The sequence below is a fragment of the Macaca fascicularis genome, chromosome 15 (assembly GCF_037993035.2).
Source record: "Macaca fascicularis isolate 582-1 chromosome 15, T2T-MFA8v1.1".
Classification (NCBI taxonomy): Eukaryota; Metazoa; Chordata; class Mammalia; order Primates; family Cercopithecidae; genus Macaca; species Macaca fascicularis.
Window position 1 is genome coordinate 100,255,517 of NC_088389.1, and position 17,020 is coordinate 100,272,536.

General features: G+C 38.9%; 1 protein-coding gene and 1 pseudogene across 7 annotated transcripts in view; both read right to left on the reverse strand.

The window, feature by feature from the left end:
• The window catches only part of APBA1 (amyloid beta precursor protein binding family A member 1), a 226,085-nt gene that overhangs the window by 110,587 nt on the left and 98,478 nt on the right, over positions 1–17,020 (reverse strand). The window lies entirely within an intron of this gene.
• LOC102123704 (cytochrome c pseudogene) lies at positions 2,014–3,349 on the reverse strand (annotated as a pseudogene).

Below are 17,020 nucleotides of genomic sequence, written 5' to 3' on the forward strand. Positions count from 1 at the left end.
AACTGAAAAGCAAACCACTTTCGTATTTCGTATATCAAAAGCATTTAGATAATTCTCCAACAAGGGACTCACATTCTGTGAATGAAGCCTTTCATAGGAACCCGTAAAGCACAGCAATGATATAAACATAATGAAGAGAAATCTGTTACTAGCACGTTGACATGTCTCCCCACCTTATGTCAAGTAGAAAATATCGAATCAGTTCAAATATATCTGTATCTAAAACAAAATCAAGTTTCCTTTGGTCGCATGAACAAGCCACAGCATTTACATCTTTGCTCAGTCCACACCAAGGACTGAAGTCTTGGGGACAAGTTTAAGAAGCCAGAGAGACACTGACACACCTAGACTGGAGGAAGTCTGTGGTCACACTTGTGCTGGACAGCCTGTCAGAGTTTACACAAATGCAGCCAAAGACAACTTCCACTGCAGTAAGAATTCTGATGCCCAGGGCCAGTTTGTGGCCCACTGCGGTTGTACTTTATTATTCTTTGCCAAGGGACCAATAGTTAGCATTTACAGAAAAACATGAGCCTGTGCATTATTTATTCCTTAGAGATAGGGGATGATGCCCAGTCTCAATAGTTGCTTTGGCTCTTTAATTATATTGTAAAATTAACTGTGACAGGTTGTTTTATTTCTTTTGTGTCAACCAAAAACACCCATGGGATACATAATTTGGTGATCAAAGCCTTAACTTAGGAAAATTACGAAAGATTTTAGGAAACAGACTGGTACCTAATGTGCAGAGGCAGTGTGGAAAAGGAAATTAGCAAACATTCAGCTAAAATGTTCTCAAGGGCAGGGACTCATGGTAATAATGGAGTCATTTCAAGCTTGAAGGAGGTTACCTATGGGAGACTGCTAGATCGCTTCAGGGATTGCAGCGTTTCATCAGCCTAAAAATGGAGCTGCCTCCAGAATTTCTAGGTCAGCAAAAGATAAAGAGGAGACATTAAAATCTAACGAAAGGAGAGGTTGGCATGAAACATTTATAAGGGGTTAAGAATGCTATAGATGAACAAATTAGGAGGCTATACACCATATCTAGAATATTGTAACCATGATAATGAATACTATTATTCACAAACCATGGACAAAGAAGGTGAGACAATTTGATATTTAAGTAAAATGCCTATAATCTTCCTGATAAAGTCTGAACTCACCCAACTCCACAAAGAGAATCTACGTCCAAGTCTTCTCAGGGTCACATAGCTCCTTCAGCTGTGACAAAGTGTAGGTGCTTATTAAATGGGTTCTAGTAATAAATAAAGCCTTATCTTCATCCAGGAAGAAAATTATTTGATCCATTTTCAGTATCTTCAAAGAAAGATTTTACACAGTCTCACCTAGAGGTGAACTTCTGACAATGAGGAACAACGAATAACCCAAAATTCATCACAGAATCCATAAACCTAACTTTAGGCAATAGCCTCTTCTTCCTCCTCACCCCCTCTCTCCTGCTGCCCTGTCGCCACAATCAGAAATGTTTATGACTCCAAGATGACTGATAACTCCTTTCCCTTCTTTGAACACAGGTATCAATGAGTGGTCAAAAGGTTAAAGAGTGGGCAACAAGATGGAAAGGCAGCAGCAGGCAGTTGGCTTGGATGGTTTCCAATAATGCAGTCACTTTGAATGTTCAAACCAGAAGCCATAAGCTACAGAATGGTTTCATTTTTCCTTTGCCTTAAGAAGGTGCATTCTCTCCTGTTTGCCACAAGCCTCAGTGCTCCTGGTTGTCTTCTATTTTGCCTGGTTTACCCTTCACTGATACTCCTTTTCTGGCTGAAGGTATAGATTCTATTCTTATAAATGATGTATGTATGTTGTGCTTGAAATGTATATTGTCTAACTTGTGGCAGGAATCTTTGTATAGCACAAAGGTCAAGTTCATTAATAGTGCTGTTCAAATCTTCCACAACTTTGATCATTTCATTTTCTGAGGCTTGTATGTTAGCATCTCTGATTGTTATTATAAATTTGTCTATTTCTTCTTGTCATTCTATTAAATTTTACTTACTTTGAGAGTTCAAGCTCAAGACTTTTATGTCTTTCTGATGAATTATTCCTTAAAATTATTTGCGCATTAAAGTCTCTTTTGCATGATAGTAATGTGGTTTTTATCAGCTCTCAGTTTTTTTTCCTGTGGTTTTCTTTTTAATTATCTTTAGTCTCATAATCACATATAATTTTAAAATTTGTGTATATCTCTGCTACTTTAATCCTTTTAAGTTGAAAAAAGCACCATTCCCAATCACAAATACACAGTTCTACAGTTTTATGTTTCTGAATGGCTGTTTAAAGACAATCCTAAATTATAACTTAGTTTGACTTAGACTATAAAGAATTCAAGAGTGAAGTTTAACTTGCTACTGTTTTAAAAGCATGTGATCTTATAGATTTATAAGATGTGAGAAGTGTTGAATAATCTTTAATATTACACATAAACAATACTAAAATGCCTTTCAATAAGTAAAAGGAACCATTTTAAATACAGGGAATTATAATAAGATTGGCATCGTTAAGGCCAAAACTCTAGACATTGCTACCATTTATTTATCTTCAACCCTTGCCTTTAAGAGGCAAATGAACACAAAACACAGGTGAGTCTTTCTTGGTTCTGAGACAGTGAAGGAATTTCTCCAGTATTTAAATATATTCACATAACCAGCTATAGAAATCTAAATATAAAACCAATCTCCAGTAAGTTTTAAGATGGCACTCACCATCTTTGTGAAAAGTTGAACATTACTAATGAAGTCTAATCATATCTTTAGAAGGGGTAAACAGTGATAGCATTTACTGAATTGGAATTACTATTAAAATTCAAAAACTGAACATATTCATTTAACCACAAGCCAGTTTTAGTTTTAAATCAGGACTGCTCAACAAAATATTCTGTCATCATTCATGATCTGAATTCTGGTGTATGAGATCTATTAAAGTATGGTACACATAAAAAAGTCATGAGACATTTGTTTTGTAATAAATAAGGCAGTGGCCAACTATTAGTCATTAGTAGTTTTTTTGAGATAAGCTATCAAGTCTGCCCTTTCTTCCTTCTTCTTAATGCCGACACAGATCATTTTTGTTCCAGGGATGTACTTCTTGGGATTCTCCAAATACTCCATCAGTGTATCCTCTCCCCAGGTGTTGCCTTTGTTCTTATTGGCGGCTGTGTAAGAGCATCCAGGGGCCTGACCTGTCTTCCTCCCGAAGAGACCATGGAGATTTGGCCCAATCTTGTGCTTGCTTCCCTTTTCAACGGTGTGGCACTGGGAACACTTCATAATAAAAATCTTCTTGCCTTTCTCAACATCACCCATATTTAATTCTCTTTTTAGTCACTGGTGCAATGAAGATTCCTGCTCCGAAGCAGGATGTCCCCACTCTCTAAGTCCAGCTCTTATTTTTTAAACTGTCTTGCTGATTTATCTTTTTCTACCTCTTTACTTTGTGTTATTTGGCTTCAAAAGTCTCTTATAAATAGCACGGAGGAATCTCCATCTTCTAACAGATGTTAAACATTATATCTGTTAATAAATTATACTTACGATTACTAATTTTATTACACCCATTATTTATTCTATTATTTTCTAATTACTATGTCTTTTCTATGCTTCTGTTTTTCTTCTCTCCTGATTACTGTTAGGTTCAATAACTTCTTATTCTTGTTTTCCAATTAACTGATATGAAAGTTAGACATTCTATTTCTACTGTTCTTGTGATTATCTTATATTTATACACATACACACATACACATATATATATACACACACACACATTATATATATAACTTTTATTTTAGGTTAAAAGGGGTACATGTGCAGGTTTGTTATACAGGTAAACTCATGTCACAGGGGCTTGTTGTACAGATTATTTCATCACCCAGATATTATGCCTAGTACCCAGTCGTTATTTTTTTCTGCTCCTCTCCTTCCTCCCACCCTCCACCCTCACAGGCCCCAGTGTCTATTGTTCCCTTCTTTGTGTCCAAGAGTTCTCATCATTTAGCTCCCAATTATAGGTGACAACATACGGCATTTGATTTTCTGTTCCTGCATTAGTTTGCTAAGATTACTTTAAATTTTTACAACTGACTCAAAGTTAATCAATATTTCTACCCTTTCAGAATAAAAAAGGATCTTAGAATGCTTTAACTCCAATTACCACCTACCACCTTCCATGATTGTTATCCAGCACTTTAATTCCATCTTGCTTTTTAACCCCCACTCCTCAAAGTCATTATTATCGTAATTAGTCAATGTTTGTTTAAATGGAACCACTAATTTACCACTTTCTTTTCTTACTGTTCATTGTTAAAACCCACTCCAATCCTCTGAGTTCTATCTCAGTCTTACAGAAATACATCTTGATCAGTCTTTAGTGAGTATTAATAAAAAGCAAACTTAAAAAATTTTTGTTGCAGTCTCCGTCTTTAAAAATATATATTTTTTCTGGGGGGTAGGTTTAAAATACATATAGTGAGGTGCATAATGTGCATGCATTTAAAAGGTTTGACTCAATGAATTTTGCATATGTAAGCACCCATGCAAATACCATCCAGATCAAGATTATAACATTCCCATCACACTCTCATGCCCCCTCTTTGTCATTACTCACTCCACTATTCAGACATTTATCCCTATCAATTTAGCCTACTTTTTGAAGTTTATATAAATGGAATCCTATGGTGGGTGCTCTGTGTCTGGGTTGTTTCACTGAACATGTTTGTGAGACTATCGTTGTTATCACTTTTTTCTTTTCTACCACTGTGTATTCCATGTCATTATCATTCTTAAAATAACACTTTAACAGGGCATAGAATTCTGGGTCGATAGTTTTTTTTCCTCAGATTTTGAAGATGTTATTCCAATGTGTTTTATTCTTCATTGTTGCTCAGAGAATGCTGTCAGTTGAACTGCTATTCCTTTGATAGCAATTTGACCATTTCTTCTGGTTATTTATTTTTCCCATTTTTGGTTCTATTAAAAATGTTCTATTCATCTTTAGTGTTCTAATACTTCCATAGGTTATATCACAGTGTGGGTTTGTTTTTAGCAATGCTAAAAGAATTGACAGAAGTCAACGTGCTTCATCAATCCAATGTACATCTTTCCATTTAGACAATCTCCCCAAGCATCTGCATCACTAGAGTAGATTCAGACTCCACACCAGTATACCAGGACATGGAAAGAGCTTGATGGGTGGAGTTTCTCAAGTCCCCTTCTTGCAAAAGGGGCAACCCTTGAGAAGGTCAGCAATATATGGGGATTAAGTTTTAGCTCCCTGCTTGCACAGGTTTAGTCACATCAACTGCCCCTGCATGCGTGGACATTAACACAAGGGACTCTCCAAATCAAACAGCTTCCAAGACCATGCCTTCAGCTTTCTTCTCTGGTTCTTTTAGACTGCCACTTCTTTTTTCATATCTGGTGATTTCTCTTTCTTTCTTTTGATCTCTATTATGACTTCTATTATGACTTTTTAAAAAGTATATTTTAACCAATTTTTCTTTTCTTTTTCTTTTTTTTTTTTGAGACGGAGTCTTCGCTCTGTCACCCAGGCTCCGCCTCCCGGGTTTACGCCATTCTCCTGCCTCAGCCTCCCGAGTAGCTGGGACTACAGGCGCCCGCCACCTCGCCCGGCTAGTTTTTTGTACTTTTTTTTAGTAGAGACGGGGTTTCACCGTGTTAGCCACGATGGTCTTGATCTGCTGACCTCGTGATCTGTCTCGGCCTCCCAAAGTGCTGGGATTACAGGCTTGAGCCACCGCGCCCGCCCATTTTAACCAATTTTTCTATTTGAGGTTAAAGGAGACTCTGCATGGACTTTGGCCAACCATGTTTCCAGAATCTAAATTTGTTTCACTCCTTTATCTACCAGATGCCCCTGCCCACACCACACTTGGCTCTTAACTAACAGCAAGAGCCCTGAAGTTATGGAGACCAGGATTTGAATCACTGCTTCACTACTGACTAGCTTTTTGAAGCTGGATAGGTTATTTAACTTCTCTGAACCTTAGTTTCTTCATCTCCAAAGAGGGGATGATCAAAATTCTAATCTCATAACATTGTTGTAAAGATGAAATATGGGAATGCATGTAAAGTACTTGGCACAGTACTTCAATAAGCGCTTATCAATAACAATTCATACAGGCTGAGAAGCACTTATCTGAAATGCTTGAGACCAGTAGTGTTTGGGATCTTAAATTTTTTCAAATTTTGAATATTTACATTATACTTAACAGCTGAGCATCCCTAATCCAAAAATCCAAAATCTGAAATGCTCCAATGAGCACTTCCTTTGTGCACGACCTCTGAGCATCATGTCAGTCCTCAAAAAGTTTTGGATTTTGGAGCATTTCAGATTTAAAATTAGGAATGTTCAACCTGTGTTAACCACTGCACAACAACTTTATTCAAGTTATTAATTCATCTACCTAAGGATCAGATTTATGCACAAGTTGGTGCCACATAGACACAGAAAAATATGTTTCATGAGGAGGAAGCAAAATGAATAATAACTAAATATGACAATAGAGATTCTATACATGTGGAATATATAAGGTTGCTCTTTACAAATACCACTTTACAAAAATCCCATGTTCTCATAATTTTCCAGGGTTTGGTGAAAATCCTTGAAAGTCAGAAAGAAAACATTAAAAGCAAGAGAGAAGTGCCAGTGAATAGTGAGATAAAGGCTTGCCCCAGAACGTAAATCAATGCATGTGCTTCTTTCATCCAGAAAGTTGCTGTAATAAACAGATGAACTAAATAGTGTGTTTGGCAATGTAGTTGGTTTATATGATAGTGCAAGCATTTTAATTCACTGTAGCTCAGGAACAAACAGTTTACTGACTGGGTGGAGGAACACACTTTGAGTGATACTGCTTTAGGGACATTTTAGCACTATCCTAAAAGTGATACCATTGTTATGTAGGAAGGTAGGTACCTTGGATGCTGGGGGCCTGAGTTAAACAATAACCTCAACTGGAGAACAAAATAAATCATGCTACATAACCAAAGAAAGTTCATTACAAACCAATCAACAACTGTTAGAGTTCAGAAGTATATTGGAGTCTTGACCATATTGATTTGGGGATATAGATGGATCTGCCAATCCGACTCCTTATGTAGGAGATTTTTTTTTTTTTCCTGTAACGGAGTCTTACTATGTTGCCCAGGCTGGAGTGCAGTGGTGCCATCTCGACTCACTGCAACCTCCACCTCCCAGCTTCAAGCAATTCTCCCTACTGCAGCCTCCCAAGTAGCTGGGATTACAGCTGCACTGTGCCTGGCTAATTTTTGTATATTTTAGTAGAGACAGGGTTTCGCCATGTTGGCCAGGCTGCTCTTGAACTCCTGACCTCAGGTGATCTGCCCATCTCGGTTTCCCAAAGTGCTGGGATTATAGGCATAAGCCACTGCGCCCTGCCGTCTAGGGGATTTTTTTTAAGGTGACTGTAATTACCATCATCATATTCATTTCTGCTATTTGATCTCTAACAGTTTTTTTTTTTTTGATGGGGAGAAGCTGATAAATTTTAATTCATTTTTTCATTATTTTTCCAAAGAAGTAGCAGTTAGACTGACTTGATGTACTCTCAAAGTACACCTAATAATATTTTCCATGTACATTCAAAGTGAATTAGCTTAATTATCCCGATTTTATCATTATATAACGTATACGTGTAAAGTATCACACAGTATCCCACAAACATGTATGACTATTATGTGTCAGTTATAATCAACAACAATAACAAAAGATACAAAAGGGATTAGCTTGCTACAGTAAGGCCAAATCAAACATCAGATCTAATTCACAAGAGAATTATACCTTATAGTATAAATCTTACTAGTACTTTCACATATCCTAGATTTTCTTGACTTTATTTGTATTCCTGCTTTTTATTTTGAGATGAAGTCTCCCTCTATCACCCAGGCTGGAGTGCAATGGCGTGATCTTGGCTCACTGCAACCTCCGCCTCCTGGGTTCGATTGATTCTCTTGCTTCAGCCTCCCCAGTAGCTGGGATAATAGGCACACGCCACCAAGCCTAGCTAATTTTTGTATTTTTAGTAGAGACAGGGTTTCGCCATGTTGGCCAGACTGGTGTTGAACTCCTGACCTCATGTGATTCACTCCCCTCAGCCTCCCAAAGTGCTGGGATTACAGGCGTGAGCCCCTGTACCCGGCCTGTATTTCTGCTTTAATCAATACTTTTAAAGCTTAATTTAAAAATTAGAAAAAAGGAGAAGAAACCAACAATATATTATGTATGGTTTAGCCTACTGCAAAGAGAAGAAACTAGATCTGCCCAAATAGAAAATTTTAATTCTGGGTTTAAAAATACAATCTAATGCTCTTTTAAAAATATTGATTTTAAAATAAGGAAGTTAAAAACAATTTGACAAAACAGTATTGGCAGGCTTGAAAACTACAGAAAATAATTATTTCAACATTCACTATCACTATCGATTCCAAAGCTATGGTTTGCAAAATTTAGCTTGCTTCTTTGGAAATGACTGTTTTTCTAAATCTTGAAGAGAATCTAGTCACCTCAAGATGCTTAAAAGCCTTCAGCTAAGCTTTGCTCTGGGCTTCTGCAGCCCATTGGCTGGGGTAAATTCAATCCCTTCCACACACAAGTCTCAAGTCTGTCTTATCCCATAAATGTAAAGTGACCTAAATTTGGCAAAGTACTTAAAATCTGAATTATATATTTTCACTTTTTTGGCTATACTATTATTAATAAACTTAAGAAAAAGTATATCCCGAACCAACTTGTCACTTTAAAAATAACTTGCTTTCCCCATCCAGGCAAAATGGACTTCGAAATTAAAAAGAGTTTCCTACTAAATTTCTCCTCTACTTTTACAACAGAGATATCTTCAAAACTTCTCTTCTGAAATGACTACAAATAAAAAGCTGTCCCAGTATGAGCGCAACTTTCATCAAGATCCAATTTAAGGTTTACTTTCCAGTCTCTGAAATATAAACCTTCCTTTGAATTCAAAAGTATAAAAGATGCTATATGGGTTAAAACATGGGTTGCATGGCTACCACATCACAGTGGCCACACAACCCATATATTAACATCTCTACTTCACCTGTCTTGTATTGGTAGAGAGTATATTAGCTCATATTATTCTCAATGTACTGCTTACTTGGTTTTAATTATTTAATTATTATTTTTTAATTTGCTAGAGACTTGTCTATCCATCAAGATTCAAATAACTCTGAAGAAACCAATCCTTCTGGCTCAACTGTTTTGCACTTTATGGTTCCTGACACTCAGACAGACAGATGTTTCCAAGATGTGTGAGAGAACAGGAAGTCTTTAGCTTTGCCAAGACTGATTATTTCCATAACACCCACTGACTTTTGTCAGTGTAAAAGTCTCTGGGATAAAGTGTCAAGAAATACAAGCTACCCACTTTGAAAACAAACAATCTCTCCTCAAGGTCAAGTCTCAGTAAATTGTGCTTGGTGGCCCTCATTTGACAGCATGAGACCACTTTTTCTGGTGGTGGTGATCTATTCCCAATGACCACCATGATTACCTCCATAAGGTGCACATAAAATGCAACTCCTCAAACTCCAAATTCGAGAAGCACCTTGCAAAGCATTCGCTCCTGACTTCTGTATTTCTAATAAGCACATCTCAGTTTCAGGATCACAGGCTTACAGATGACTGATGGAACTCATACCCGAATGCAGTTAATCTGAAGAGCCCTGGAAGAGCAGGGGCAATTTAATCTCCGCAGCAACGCTTTGAAACCCAGTGACAACTGTAATGGCTTTAATACCAAATGACAATCTCCTTTCAAGAGCTTTATGAATATTAATGTAGTGATCACAGAGCAATATTTAAAAACAAAGAGTATGTCTTCATTTTCAACTGCAACATCTCTGAATTATAAAAGGCCCATTTTTGCCTCATTTTCCCAGGTTATAAATGTGTATTTCAATAAGGTGGGCTGGACATTGCTTTTACTTTTGAGGTGGGAGGTCACAAAATGACCTCTGTATGCCTTAACTGACAAAGGTGAAACTCACGCTGTCAATCTGTCAATGTTTAAATAAATCTAGTAAATAACTACTCAATATATGCTCAGAAGGGGCCAGAATTTTGGGGAGTAAAGAAGTAGAAGACATCACTTCCTACCCATTAGGATGGCTATTATCTAAAAATCAGAAAATAGCAAGTGTTGGCAAGGCTGTGGAGAAATTGGCACCCTTCCTGCATTGCTGGCAGGAATGTAAAATGATGCAGCCACTTGGAAGACTGTATGGCTGTTTCTCAGAAAAATTCAACATAGAATTACCATATGATCCAGTAATTCCAGCATGTACCCAGAAGAGTTGACAGCAGGGACTCAAGCAGATACTTGTAGATCAGTGCTCATAGCAGCATTATTCACAATAGCCAAAAAGTAGAAATGACCCAAATGGGAAAAGCCCATTTTAAACGATAGTACAGTAATCCTTTCGAGGTGTGTGAAATATTTCTAATGTGAATTTAGTGAAAAAGAGTCAGCGCAATATATGAGAAGAAAAGGCGCGTCTTTCTTTGTTGCTCCTCATATAAGCAAGGGCATAAAGCCAACAGGAGAAAATGTTCTAAAATACTCATTCTAATCCTGAAGTAAGAAGCAGAAAACAAGACAGATTATTCACCTCCAAAAGCCTCCAAACATCTAAAATGTGAAGGTGATTGCAAGTGCTGTCAGGTAGAGTCTGAGCTCATTTGTTATCTGGGATGCCACCTTTCCAAGGACCCTCCTGTCAGCAAGGTGCCCGCCCTGGCCCAGAAGCCTTGGTACATGTATGGACCCTAGCCTCCACATGCCACAGCCAGCGCTGCCCCAGCAAAATTGTGATGGACCTGAGATTTACATACACGGCTGGTGAGAGGCCTTAGGCAGTCCTTAAATGCCAGCAGTCTCCAGCAAGCCCATTAGCTCCAATGACCTTAATCATCTATGCACCAGTGCTCCTGACTGTGTCCCTGCATCACACCTCTCCACGGAACTTCATACCCCAATAGGCAGCTGCCTGCTGGAAGTCCCACACTGCCCACAAATGAGTTCATTATCTTTCACTCCCATCACATTTCTTCTTCCATATTATATTATTTATCCCAAGAAACAATCCCATTTCCACCATTTCAAAAGCAGTGCCATGGCAGCTGTCAATGGTTCATCCTCCCTTCTTGTCTCCACCTCCAGTCGATTGTCCAGTCCTGTGGCTCTACATCCTCCATGTCATTCAATCCACCACTCCGCCCGTGCCCACAATGTCCACTTTCAGCTAGGCCTTGACATGAATCCTTACTGTTCTCCTCCCCTGTCTTTGCTTTTTTCTCAGAATACTCTGCACTCTGCAGCCAGAGTGATCTTTCTAAAATGCAAATGGAATCATGTCCCTCCTCTGTTTAGAATGCTTTGATGGTGTCTACGGCTCTCAGAGTGAGGAGCAAGCCCTGACCGTGGCCTAAAGGCCTGCTTGCTCAGGCCCTGCCGACCAACCCAGTTTCATCTCTTTTCATGTTCCCACCCTTATTCCCAGTTTCGGAACTCCCTGCCCTGCTCCTGCACACATGCCGGGCCCTTGCCTGGCCAGCCTCTGCTCATTCTCCAGAACTCAGCCAAAAAATCTAGAAATCCTTTCCTCAAAGATCCTTCTCTTGACTCCCCCAGACTGAGGTAGGTCTCCGTGCTGCATATCTCCATAGCAACGTACACTCCTGCTTTTATAGCACAGATTAGGGACATCATCAATAACATTCTCATGTGGAGGACTGCCTCCCATACCCTGGTCTGGGGTCCCTTTGTCCTGGTCTGCAGCCCTCCACCATGCTGACCATCATGACATTAACCCAGGGTGCTGTAGGTGTCTATTTGCCCAGAGGTTTCTATAACAAACTGCAAGTTTCTTGAAGGCATGTACTGTGTCTTTTATCTGCCACTCCCTGGTATCTGGGGCAGGGCCTAGTGCTTATTGGTGTTTGGTAAATGCTGTTTGAATAAAAGGTGATGAAAATGCTCTGATAGTGACTCTTACAAATATAAATCTGATCATGTCACTTTTCTGCTCAATGATTTCACATCTCAGAATGAAATTCAAAGTCCTTTTCATGGTCAATCAAGCTTTGCATGATTTGGCTCCTGGCTTCCTGTCTGATCTCCTCTCCTAAAACTGTCCTTTCTCAAACACTCCAAGCTCATTTTCACCTCAGAGTCTTTGCACCTGCTGCCCCCTCCACCTGAACCCACTGTCCCCCAGGTGTCTTCGATGGCTGGCTCCCCAGCCACATGAAGGCCTTTCCTCAGATGTCCCCTACTCGCCCACCCCACCCACCATCACACACAACTCTCCTGCTTGGCTTTATATTTCTTCAGTTATTATCTGGCACTATTACTTGCTGTTTGGTCACAGTCGGCCTCACTCTACTTGCGTGTCAGGGCTGTGAAGGCTGAAACTCTGTTCATGTTGTCCTTCCTGTATCCCAACTGGCACCAAGTAAGTGTGCAACAAATATTTCTTGAATGAATGGAGAAATACTCAAAACTTAATGGTCTATACACTTCAATACTGTTTGAATTTTTGTTTTACAATGATCATTTATTATAACAAAACCATGTAGATCCTAGTATGGCATTATATATTCATTCAACAAGTATTTGTTGAATTCTGTAGAGCACAGAGAAGCGAGCCATCATTTCCACACAGAAGAAACAATGCTAAAGCGAGCTCCTGAAAGACGGGCAGGCAGCTGCCAGAGAGAAAAGGGTGCTTCCCACAGAGAAAACTGCACCCGCAAAGGGGATAGCCAAGGACGGGAGAGGTTCTTCAAACGCTAAGGAAACTCCTGCCATCCCCACCGCCATGCAACACAGAGTCATTCATGTAACTGGAATTCTTAAACTTCAAGTCTTCTACGTTCCTCATTAACTTTGAACCCCAGGTCTGGGCCTCAGCCTCTCATGTCAGTCTGACTAATGAAGGGTTTCCAGCAGAGCTCAGGCCTGTCAGGAGGAGGTGCAGGGCTTCTTCAAACAGCACTGGGGTCCCGGACATTCTGTGGGGGAGACTCCCTCTCCTCAGCACCCACCCTCCACCTTGAGCATCTCTGCCTCCAAGCTCGTTCCCCACGGTGTAGGAGAGTTCTGCCTCCCACAGGCATGACAAGGTGGGAGAAGTGATGAAAACTCTTGGGCTTGTGTTGAGAATCCCAGGAATGTTCCAGACTTCATCCCCAGAAAACTCCCATCACCACTCCCAAAATGTAGAGTCACACCTTTTGCCAAAAACGCATAACACACACAGTAAGTACGAGAAACGACATAGATAAGGTCAGTCTACACTTCCTTGCAGTATGGACTACTAAACTGCCTGGGTAGGAGACACAGGAACATTTTCCACTTAGAGAAGAGCAACAGAAAGTCACAGGGGCTTCCTGAGAATGTCCCCCATGCCCTATGTAGAATTTCTCATTTCTCAAAGCTCCTAACCAGAGTTGGCCTGTGATCACACTTCAACAAACACAGCAGGGCTTGGGGGTACTTCATGAAAGATCCAGAGTTTTCTCTTCACTTTAGGATGAATCACTCTCTCCTTTTGAAAATTTAAATTTGAGAAGAAATAACCTAGCCAGGCATTCTACATTTTATGACTTAATCTGTTATTCGAAATAGAAGAGAACTAATTACATCTTCCATTTAATTACTATAAAAATACAGCCAGAATGCATGCATTATATCACATTTACACCGCCATAAAGAGAACCAGCCTCCCCCCCAGGTTCTGGTTGCCTCTACTGGAACTTTAAGTATTTCCGTGCTTCTTCCAGCTCCTCTCATTTTCAACCAGCAATGGAAGAGATCGTATAAAAAGTGTAAAAGTCATTCATATAAATCATTTATGATTTGGTCATTTGAGGGTCTTGATAAGCAAATCCACATGTTCAATGGAAGGTTACACAGCCCAGTGGTCAAGAAAGGGAACTGCCATTTAACAACTTTGTGTACCCAGTGTTCTATGCCTGGGTCCTCAGGTCTCAAACTGTGACATTAATGGTATCTACATGGTAGAATTATTGCAAAGAATAAGAGAAATGATGTGGGGAAAAGGTTTAGGATAGTGACTGGCATGAGAAAGTACTCAAAAACAGCAGCTTTATTACTTGAGCTAAGCCTTTTAGAGTTATATGGGAGCCAGGATATAAGAACTGGACTTTCCACAAGAGCTGAGTCTTTGCAAGCTGCTAGGTCCTCAAAGTCTGGCAGCAGAAAAGGATGCTCAAAGCCAAAAGAGGTGAAATATGAAAGAATGAATACTGAACAATTCCTTGTTGTAAGGCTCACTTAGCTATGGAATGGGCATCCTTGAGGGTTTCTGTTTGACCTCCTGTGGTGTTTCTTCCCTGAAAAGGAAAGCCAACTTGGTCATCTTCCTAGGTAGGCTGCATTTTTTATTCAGGTGTGGTTTTTCACACACCAGCACACACACCCCATCCCACATCACATCCCTGAACTGAAAAAGTCTTCTAAAACAAGTGATTTTCATGTAAGTGAAAGCCAAACAGAATTTGCCAAAGCTATATGAGAGAGCGTGTGAGAATGTGATAGGAGGGCTATTTTGCCTCTCCCCTGCACCTTTCCCTCGATATCTGGAGACATTTTTGATTGTCACGTGTGAGTGTGTGTGTGTGTGTGTGTGTGTGTGTGTGTGTTACTGGCATCTAGTGAGTAGAAGCCAGGAATGCTACTAAACATTCTACAATGTCCCACACACAAAGAATTGTCCAGCCCCAAATGCCAATGGTGCCGAAACTGAGAAACCCTGAAAAAAATATCTACTTCTCTTATGCATATGGTTGAGGGTGATTGAGGCAACGTTACCCATTTCTATTAACATGAAGAAACAGAAAACTTTGTCTGCAAGACTTAACATTCTTCTTGTGAAATAAACTCTGCTACAGGGGTGAATGCCAGGCTTAAAATGGAAAAAAAAATGTCTTGCTTTCTTCTGCAATAATACTGATTCAAAAATGGTCCAAAAACTTGCTAGTTTTTTTTTCCTGCCTAGGCAGATATGAACAGCCTGAATCAAGCTCCACAAATAATTAAATCAAATTGCTAGGCATGTAATCTTCATTGTGGGTGAATAACATCGCAAATTCTTGTTCCCATGCCAGGTAGGTCAGAATCGAGGGAGAGATTTTAAATGCATTCCAAGATAGAGAATCAGAGAATATTAATCAGGGATCTGAGACGCTTGAGAAGGCACTTAACTCATTGCTTCTCATTCTAGCAAAAGAGAGGTGGTGCAGGAGTCATCTGGAGCAATGAGAACCTGCCCAGATTTTAGGACCTAAAGGCTACTGAACATGTTTTAATAAGAGTCACTTGCTTTATGCGATGGAAGAATTCACTTTAATATAAAGTGTACTGAATGCTGACTCTGTGCCAGGCAGTGAGGACATGCATGAGAGTGAGACACAACCTCCAGTGGCTGAAGATAGAGAGATGCGCAAGGAAAGAATGGCAGTGTGATTACAGTGTGATTACAAAGATTCCCAAAGAAAATATAAAGAAGTCATAATCTGGGGGAGTTAAGGATCATATTTGGATCCTTATGATCATATAGGATCATATTTGAGACAGTTGATAATTTTATAATATATCCTTTCTCTTGAATTCAAAGTGACTCTCCCAAAATAGCTTGATCCTCTTTAAGCATCTCTGGTTTTCTGATATTTAGAGATTTATAAACAGAGATAACATGATAAAATGATCCTCTGAAAGGGGACTAAGTAAATTATTTTGTAATAGGAAGAAAACCTATCTTCTAACCAGTTTGTGACTTTTTCAAGGAACTTTTGGAGATGCTTTGATAGAATAGCCCCCGTTACCTTTTTTGTGTTACCTCTCACCCAACAAACACATTATATCTTCACTGTTATTGGCTAGATTGTGTATCTCTCTCCCCATATAACGTGGTAAGTGCCATATACAAACATGAACAGGCTATAAATTAAATAACATTTCATCCCCAGGGTGATTGATCACCAAGACCTATGATTAGAACTTCCATTTTCCCGCTTGGTTTGTGGCTATGTTCTGAAGAAAGAAATTTGAGTTAATAAATCAACAAGAACAATGTCAGCCCAATAAGACAAGTCTATTCTGGTTTTTATTACTTCTTGCATTGACAAAGTAATTCTCCCACTCTCAGATGGGTGTGGATGCTGGATTCTAATCCCAGCTCTCCTTTCCTTCTCTCCAATGTGCATGTTTTCCAAACCCAAGCCTAGGGTGGGATGTCAAACAGAAACACAACTTTTATTATTAACTGCTCACTTTGTACACTGCACAATGAAGGAAAAAATGTTATCTGTTGAATGAATGCATGCCAAAGGTTGAAAAATCTTTAAAAAACTAAATTATAAAAATAACCACATTAGAGAAAAGGAGAAACTGCCCATAACCTCAGCATTAGTCATCTGTTTACTGTGCCAGTTCTACACAGCTGTATCATAAAAGTCTATGCAATATTTTTTATGCTGGTCTTTTTATCCATTTAAATAATTATTTACTCTAAGAAAAGCCATTAAAATGCATGTTTTCTGAGAATATTTAATATCATGCATAGGGAAATGCTTTCAATACAATGTTAAATAACAAATACTAAGTACAAAACTAAATAATGTATGACTCTAATTTTTGAGTGTGTATATATTTACACACACACACACATACATACACATAGATGGAAAGATATATACCAAAATATTAACAGTAGTTTCAGATGGCAGGATTACTTTTTAAATTATTACTTTTCTGAATTTTTGACTTTTCTATAACAAATATTTATCATTAGACAATGGAAAAAGTTCTAAATATCATATTACTTTTTTTTCTGTTTCTAGTATTGATAACTATTATTTTAATGCTCATACAGTATTCCATTAAATGGACATCACTTTTTAACTTAATTCTCTCTTGCAA